Source organism: Triticum dicoccoides, chromosome 4A (genome assembly GCF_002162155.2).
Source record: "Triticum dicoccoides isolate Atlit2015 ecotype Zavitan chromosome 4A, WEW_v2.0, whole genome shotgun sequence".
NCBI classification, from domain to species: Eukaryota; Viridiplantae; Streptophyta; class Magnoliopsida; order Poales; family Poaceae; genus Triticum; species Triticum dicoccoides.
In genome coordinates this window covers 340,666,272-340,675,165 of record NC_041386.1, presented here as the reverse complement: position 1 = coordinate 340,675,165, position 8,894 = coordinate 340,666,272, and positions in this window count along the sequence as shown.

Sequence of the window (8,894 nt, the reverse complement as noted above, 5' to 3'; positions counted from 1 at the left end):
ATATGATCAAAGTGTTACTTGCCTTGCTGACGATCCGCGTAACCTAGAGACTCCAAATAACACGCTTCACACTCCGGGAATTCTATCGTAAACAAACAATAACTTACATAAGCAATGAAGCTAAGAAACACGGGTAAATCTCAAAATAAGAAGATCTAACCAGAAAGTTCAACTTAAGAACTCCAGTTTGCGAAAAGAATCAAATCAAACGGAGCAACGAAACTCAAACGGCGAAAGAAACAAGATCCGTTTACTAATCTAGACCTAGGTCAAATTTTACAGTAGCAAAAACTTGTGCAAGTTGGTTAAGCGAAAAGAAAGTCTCGAGACGAAGATCTAGGCGCTTGAATCGCCTGATTCCGATTAACGAACGAAAAGATAAACTAAAACGAAAATCGGATCAGAAATCACGATCAGAAATAATCGCGGAATAATCCGAGAAAAGGAAACTAACGAACAGGCTAACGAACGAGCGTTCGTTGTCTGTAACTAACGGGCGAAAACCGTTCATTAAAACGAACGTCCGCAAAAAAGAAAAACCGGACAAAACCAGCGAACCGAAAAAAACAGGCTAGGGTTTTTATATAAAAAAAACCGGATTGGTTTTAAAAAACGAACGGCGGCGAGGTACCTCCGACGTGGCTCCGGCTAGGCGGGGCTCGGGCGGCGGGGAGGCAGGGCTCGCGGGGCAGCAAGGGCGGCGGCTCGCGGGAGGCGGCGGGGCACAGCTCGGGAGCGGGCTGCGGGGCGGCGGGGTGGTGGTGGGGCTCGGCGAAGGCTTTTAAAGGGGGCGGGGGCGGCGGCTTGCTTGGGCGAGGGGCCGCCCGAGGAGGAGTCCGGCTCGGACTCCCCTCGGCATCCGAGCTACGCACGGCGGCGCACGCATGAGGGAGACGCCCGGGACGGGCCGACTGGGCTTCGGCCCAGCTGGGTCCGGAAACCTTTAAAAAAGATATTTCCGCCGAAACTAAGAAAAATCCTAGAAAATAAAATAAAAATCTAAGAATTCTAAAACAAATTTTCTCTGTCTAAATAAAATATTTAGAACGAGTTGAACATTTTCTTGGCCCTAAAATGCAATTTTGAAAACGTGCAATTTTTCTAATCGAAATAAAATCAAATATTTGATTTTAATACTTTTCCTCCAATATTTCAATTATTTTGGATAAGTCATATTATCTTCTCTCATATATTTTAATATGAAATATCTTCGGAGAGAAAAATAATTAAAACCAAAAGTCCCCATTTCAATATTTGATAAAAATCAAATATGAAATCTGGGAAATCCCCAACTCTCTCCAAGGGTCCTTGAGTTGCTTAGGATTTCGAGGATCACGAGATGAAATGCAATAAAATATGATATGCAAGAATGATCTATGTATAACATTCCAAATTAAAAATTTGGGATGCTACAAACCTACCCCCTTAAGATGAATCTCGCCCTCGAGATTCGGCTTGGCTAGAAAATAGGTGTGGGTGGTCCTTGCGGAGATCATCCTCTCGTTCCCACGTGGCTTCGTCCTTGGTATGGTGGCTTCACTGAACCTTGCAAAACTTAATAACCTTGTTGCGGGTGACTAGACTGGCAAACTCCAAAATCTTGACTGGCTTCTCTTCATAAGTCAAGTCATTGTCCAACTGAATCGTCTCCAAGGGCGCGGTATCTCTTAGTGGTATGTCGGCCATCTCAGCATGGCACTTCTTCAACTGGGAAACGTGAAACACATCGTGAACTCCTGACAGTCCTTCAGGTAAATCCAACTTGTATGCAACTTCTCCCATCCGTTCCAAAATACGATATGGTCCTACAAATCTCGGGGCTAACTTTCCCTTAACTCCAAAACGTTTCACTCCCCGCAAAGGTGATACTCGCAAATATGCTCTGTCTCCAATTTCATAGGTTACCTCCTTGCGTTTTGAATCTTCATAACTCTTCTGCCTGGACTGGGCTATCTTCAATCTATCCCGAATTAGTTTAACCTTCTCCTCAGACTCTTTGATCAAGTCTGGTCCAAACAACTGTCGGTCTCCAACTTCATCCCACATCAATGGCGTTCTGCACCTTCGGCCATACAAAGCTTCGAACGGTGCCATCTTCAGACTGGCTTGGTAACTATTGTTGTATGAGAACTCTGCGTAAGGCAGATTGTCATCCCAACTAGATCCATAATCTAGCGCACAGGCTCTCATCATGTCCTCCAGAATCTGGTTGACTCTCTTGGTCTGTCCATCTGTCTGCGTGTGAAATGATGTACTGAACTCCAATCTGGTTCCCAAGGTCTGGTGCAGCTGATGCCAAAACTTTGAGGTAAACTGTATCCCTCTATCCGATACGATGGTCCTCGGAACTCCATGCAGACATATGATCCTAGTCATATATATCTTGGCCAACTTTGCACTAGTATAAGTTGTTTTCACTGGGATAAAGTGTGCCACTTTGGTTAAACGGTCAACTACTACCCATATAGAATCGTATCCTGATTTGGTCCTGGGTAATCCGGTGATAAAATCCATGCCAAGTTTATCCCACTTCCATTCGGGTATCGGCATTGGCTGTAGCAATCCTGCTGGCTTTTGATGCTCTACCTTCACTCTCTGACATACATCACATACGGCCACATACTCGGCGATATCCTTCTTCATCCCTGTCCACCAGAAATGTTCCTTTAAATCCAAATACATCTTGGTGTTCCCGGGGTGTATCGAGTATGGTGAGTCAGGTGCCTCCTGAAGTATTAATTTCCTAATCTCTGCGTTATTGGGCACATAAACACGGTCCTCAAACCATAAGGTGTCGTGCTCATCCTCACGAAAACCTTTGGCCTTTCCTTCGCTCATTTTCTGCTTTATCTCGGCAATCTCTTTGTCATCCTTGTGAGCTTCTCGAATCTTGCCCAACAATGTAGACTGCACCTCCATTGTTGCAACAATACCTCTAGGAACAATCTCCAAACGTAGTTCCCGGAGATCCTCTGCTAACTCCTTTGGCAATCCCATGCTTATTAGGGTATTAGCATAGCTCTTCCGGCTCAAGGCGTCTGCTACGACATTGGCCTTTCCTGGATGATAATGGAGCTTCATGTCATATTCCTTTATAAGCTCCAACCATCTTCTCTGCCTAAGGTTCAGCTCCTTCTGGGTGAAAATGTACTTCAAACTCTTATGATCCGTATACACATCACAATGATTTCCAATAAGGTAATGTCTCCAAGTCTACAACGCATGAAGCACGGCTGCTAGCTCCAAATCATGCGTGGCATAATTCAACTCGTGTGGTTTTAGTTGTCGCAAGGCATACAAAATAACTCTTCCATCCTGCATAAGCACACTTCCAAGTCCTAAGCGAGAGGCATCGCAATACACTTGAAAATGCTTGCGTATATCCGGTAGTGTCAGCACTAGGGATGAAGTCAAACGTTTCTTCAGCTCCTGGAAACTTGCCTCACAATCTTCCATCCATTTAAACTTGGTATCCTTCTTCAATAATTCTGTCATGGGCTTCGCAATCTTGGAAAAATTCTCAATGAATCTCCGATAGTATCATGCGAGTCCAAGAAAACTGCGGATCTCGCTAACTGAAGTGGGTGCCAACCATTCAGTGACCGACTGAACCTTGGTGGGATCTACTACTATACCTTCTCCTGATATAACATGTCCAAGGAATCCGACTTCCTTCAACCAAAACTCACATTTGCTGAACTTGGCATATAACTGATGTTCCCTGAGTTTCTCGAGAACTAATCGCAAATGCTCCTTGTGTTCCTCTTCATCCTTTGAATATACCATTATATCATCAATGAACACCACAATAAACTTATCCAAATACTCCATGAACACCTTGTGTCATCATGCTCATGAAATAGGCAGGGGCATTAGTTAGTCCAAACGACATGACCGTATACTCGTATAACCCGTACAGTGTGGTGAAGGCTGTCTTGGGTATATCCTTCTCTCGTATCTTTAACTGATGATATCCTGATCGTAGATCGATCTTCGAAAACACCTTAGCTCCTTGCAGCGGGTCAAACAAATCATTGATCATCGGCAATGGGTACTTGTTCTCAATTGTCACTTCATTCAATGCCCGATAATCAACAACCATTCTTAGGGATTTATCCTTCTTTTCAACCAATAGCACTGGAGCTCCCCATGGTGATGAACTCCGTCAAATATGACCTTTCTCCAATAACTCCTTGATCTGTTTCTTAATCTCCTCTAGATCATTCACGGGCATCCTATAGGATCTCTTGGATATTGGCCCTGTGCCTGGTAATAGCTCTATCAAAAACTCGATATCTCAATCCAGTGACATGCCTGGTAACTCCTCTGGAAAAACATCCGGATAATCCTTTACTACAGGCACTTCCTCCTGAACAACTCCCGTGAGGGTATTTACTTGGCTACTTCTTGGCGCATGCCTAGATATATACTTGATCCTTTTTCCCTCCCGGGTGGTGAGACAAATTGACTTACTAACACAGTCAATGTTTCCTCCGTACCATGACATCCAGTCCATACCTAATATCACATCCAATCTTTGTGACTCCAAGATAATTAGGTTGGCTGGCAAAACATGGTTGCCAATGGTTAAGGGTATAATATCGCACCATCGACTAGCCATATACTCTGCTCTAGGTGAACTTACTAACAGAGGGGTCCTAAGGGTTTGGGTCGGCAGTTTAAACTTATCCACAAATTCCCTTGATATGTATGAATGCGATGCACTAGTATCGAAAAGAACAAGAGCGGTAAATGACTTAACCAAAAACTTACCTATAACCGCGTCTGGCTGCTCTTCAACCTCCTCCATGTTAACGTGGTTTACTTGTCCTTTGTTGAATGGGTTGGGCTTCTTCCCAACGCTCCCGTTTCCATTTCCATTCTTCGCTTCAGGGCACTCCGTGGCATAGTGTCTAGTCTTCCTGCACTTCAAACAAGTAACGTGGCTTAGGTCCCTCTTGGTGGGTGTGGCTGGATTTGGGCGGTTCTGATTGTTGCTTGCTCCATTCCCATTCCTAGGGCCAATATGATTATGGTTACTCCCTCCATTATGGGTGTGGCCTCCATGGTTATGAACAAGTCCTCCCGAGTTCGGGGTTAGGCGAGGCTTCTGCTGAGCTCCTGAGCTGTACCTCCCTTGTCCATACTTCCTCTTACGGCTCTCAATATGCTGCTACTTCCCTTCAATCATAAGAGCCTTATCTGCCAACTCTTGGTAGTTGGTGAATGTTGCCACCATCAACTGCATACTCATCTCATCATTCAGCCCTTCCATAAACTTCTCCTGCTTTGCGGCATCTGTGGCTACATCATCAGGGGCATAGCAAGATAACTTGCTAAACTCATCCGCGTACTGGGCCACAGTACGGTTCCCCTGGCGTAGGTTGCGAAACTCGTGCTTCTTCATACTCATTGATCCAGTTGAGACATGGGTTGTACAGAAAGCTTGCTAAAACTGGTCCCATGTTACCGTGTCTATAGGGTAGGTGACAGTGTAATTCTCCCACCATGATGCTGCTGGTCCATCCAACTGATGTGCGGCAAAATGCACCTTCTCAGCATCATTACATCCTGTAGTGGTTAACTCCCTTCCAATCCTGCGGAGCCAATCATCTGCTACTATAGGCTCGGTGCTACTGGAAAACACCGGTGGCTGCAACCTCAGAACTAAGTTGTCAACTGGTGGTGGTGGTGGTGGATTGTTGTTGTTGTTGCCTTGGTTCTGAACTAACAACTGCATCAGGGTATTCTGCTGCTGGATCAACTGAGTGAGCTCGGGTGGGAAAGCAAATTCGGGGTAACATCTCGGAGGCATCTGATGGGTTTAGAGAGGAGAGATTAGAATAGAATGAGGTCTAATGAGAAAGCACTACCCATATGCACATGAGACAAACACAAACATTTCACTCAATCAATCAAGCAAGGCATACAATCGATCTAACTATCGCAAAAGTGCTCGGACTACTTTATTTACATGGTGGAATACTACTACTGATATGGTGGTCTACTAAAAATATTCCTCAGTTGAAGACTCCATGATATCTGCTCCAGCTTCGTCTTCAAAGTCATCATCGCTAAGGTCAGAGTCGGTGTCGTCGATGATGATGTAGTCCTCCGAGCGAATCTCCTTGGGTTCTTCATCTTCTTCTACTGGTGTGGCGTCTCCCATAAATATTCTGATCTTCTTAATCAGATCGTCATTCTTCTCCAGTAGTGTCGCAATTTCCTCCTCATATCCATCACATGTAGACTTAAGTTCTTCTTCCAGCTCGATGATCCTTGTCTTTGCCTTCTTCAAATCTATCATGTCTGAGCACATCTGATTCTCCTGACGTTGAATGTGCTGGTTTAACTCCTGGATGAAAGCTGCAATTGATCTATCCTTCTTGGTACTGATCATCTCCCATTGCTCGTCTTGGCACCCACATATCTGGTAGATAGTGCCCTTAGGATCCTTGTGATATACTTCTCCAATGAGTCCCATGGTGATGTGAGATGCCATACTCTTTCCTAAACTCTAGGTTGGTGCGTCGAAGGAAAACTCTATAGGTTTAGTGACTGGCATGAAAGTCCTTCCTGGAACTTGAACTTGAATCATCCATCTCTCCTCTTCCGGCAAAGTGGCGTTGTAGGTCCCGGTGAAGCTTGGTATTCCTATGTTCAGGTACCTAGTGACTTCCTTCAGGTGTCGTCCAAAAGGTGCTTCTTCATCCGGTTGTGCAAACTTGTTCCTTGCGTCCGCCATCCTAAAGAGTAGAAAATGGAGAGGAGTCAGAAGTGAGAAGAGAATAGTGATCTATGGCATTAGCTTAGTGGTCGTGTCCTACACTCAATGTTTGCTCTGATACCATCTTGTAGCGACCCGACCTCAAACGGTCAAGTCTCTGTGCTTCAGTGTCATCCCTGGATTGGTAATGCTGACACACACAGTAATCGAGGATTTATACCAGAGTAGCAATCACACACTTATTACATCGAATGTCTCCAAAGAGAACTTATTACAATAAATATGGCTTAAGGCCATCTAATACGATAACAGCGGAAGGCTTGGAAGATAAAGTGAGTCCATCAACTCCAACGGCATAGCTGAGCTGCACGACAACGACCTAACGAACCTTACTCCTCGTCTAAAAAGTCTACAACATAATACGTTGCAGCCCGAATATGGGTCAGCACATGGAATATGCTGGCAAAATAACACAGTAGAGCAGGAACGGAATAATGCTATCACTACATGCATATTTAGCTGGTGGAAAGCTCTATGGTTATAGTTTTGCGAAAAGCCAATTTTTCCCTACAACAAAGGAATAGATTTTAATTTAACTATCATGGTAGTTGAAACATCATTGAGAAGGTTCCTCCAACTCAATCCCAATTAAGGTGATTAACAACCCAACAATATTATTTTTAGGGTGATGAGATACTTAAGATACTCCAAGTACTAGATACTCAAGATTGTCCATAACCGGGGACACGACTAACCATGATTAGTTTATACACTCTGCAGAGGTTTGCGCACTTTTCCCCACAAGACTCGATCTCCTCCGTTGGTTTTCTCGCACTACAGGGTGTTTGAGAAATGGATGACCGAGACACAGTCTTTCAGAAACATTAACTCTCTACTCCGGGCAGACCATACCAAACCTACAAACCCACTACCTGCTGATCCACCTCTTCAAGAGCTTCACGTAACTTACTCAACTATGCTAGAGCCCATAATAGCTTGTGGCTACACACGTAAGTTTCTAGCATGAATAATCTTAGCTCTCTTTTAGCCTGGGTGGAGGTCCATAGGAAGATCACACTGGTACTCCGGGATATCCAAAAATACAGGCATCACTGGGTACTCCAGGTGTCTCAATCCACCCAGATGTGTATTTAAGTTGCCACCTTAAGTTGAACCATTAATTAACAATCTCACATCTGTCATGGATTTCACTCATCCAAACCACGTCTACGAGCATAGCATAGCAATATAAGCAACGCATAGAAGTAACTCCCAGGGGTTTGAATGTAACAGGGTAATAGGTTCTACCTCATCAGCTACCTCCCGACCCACATGTTAATGACATCCTAACCATGCAATGTTTGATGATTGTAACTAATGCATAAAAACTGGGTGATAAAGGGATATGATCAAAGTGTTACTTGCCTTGCTGACGATACGCGTAACCTAGAGACTCCAAATAACACGCTTCGCACTCCGGGAATTCTATCATAAACAAACAATAACTTACATAAGCAATCAAGATAAGAAACACGGGTAAATTTCAAATAAGAAGATCTAACCAAAAAGTTCAACTAAAAAAATCCGGTTTGCAAAAAGAATCAAATCAAACGGAGCAACGAAACTCAAACGGCGAAAGAAACAAGATCCATTTACTAATCTGGACCTACGTCAAATTTTACAGTAGCAAAAACTTGTGCAAGTTGGTTAAGCGGAAAGAAGGTCTCGAGACGAAGATCTAGGCGCTTGAATCGCCTGATTCCGATAAACGAGCGAAAAGATAAACTAGAACGAAAATCAGATCAGAAATCGCGATAAAAAATAATCGCGGAATAATCCGATAAAAGGAAACTGACGAACAGGCTAACGAATGAGAGTTCGTTGTCTGTAACTAACGGGTGAAAACCGTTCATTAAAACAAACGTCCGGACGAACGTCGGCGAAAAAGAAAAACCGGAAAAAACCAGCAAACCGAAAAAAAACAGGCTAGGGTTTTTCTAAAAAAACCGGATTGGTTTTTAAAAAATGAACGGCGGCGAGGTACCTCCGGCGTGGCTCCGGCGAGGCGGGGCTCGGGCGGCGGGGCAGCGGGGCAGCGGCGGTGCGGGGCAGCGAGGGCGACGACGGCTCGCGGGAGGCGGCGGGGCGCGGCTCGGGAGCGGTCTGC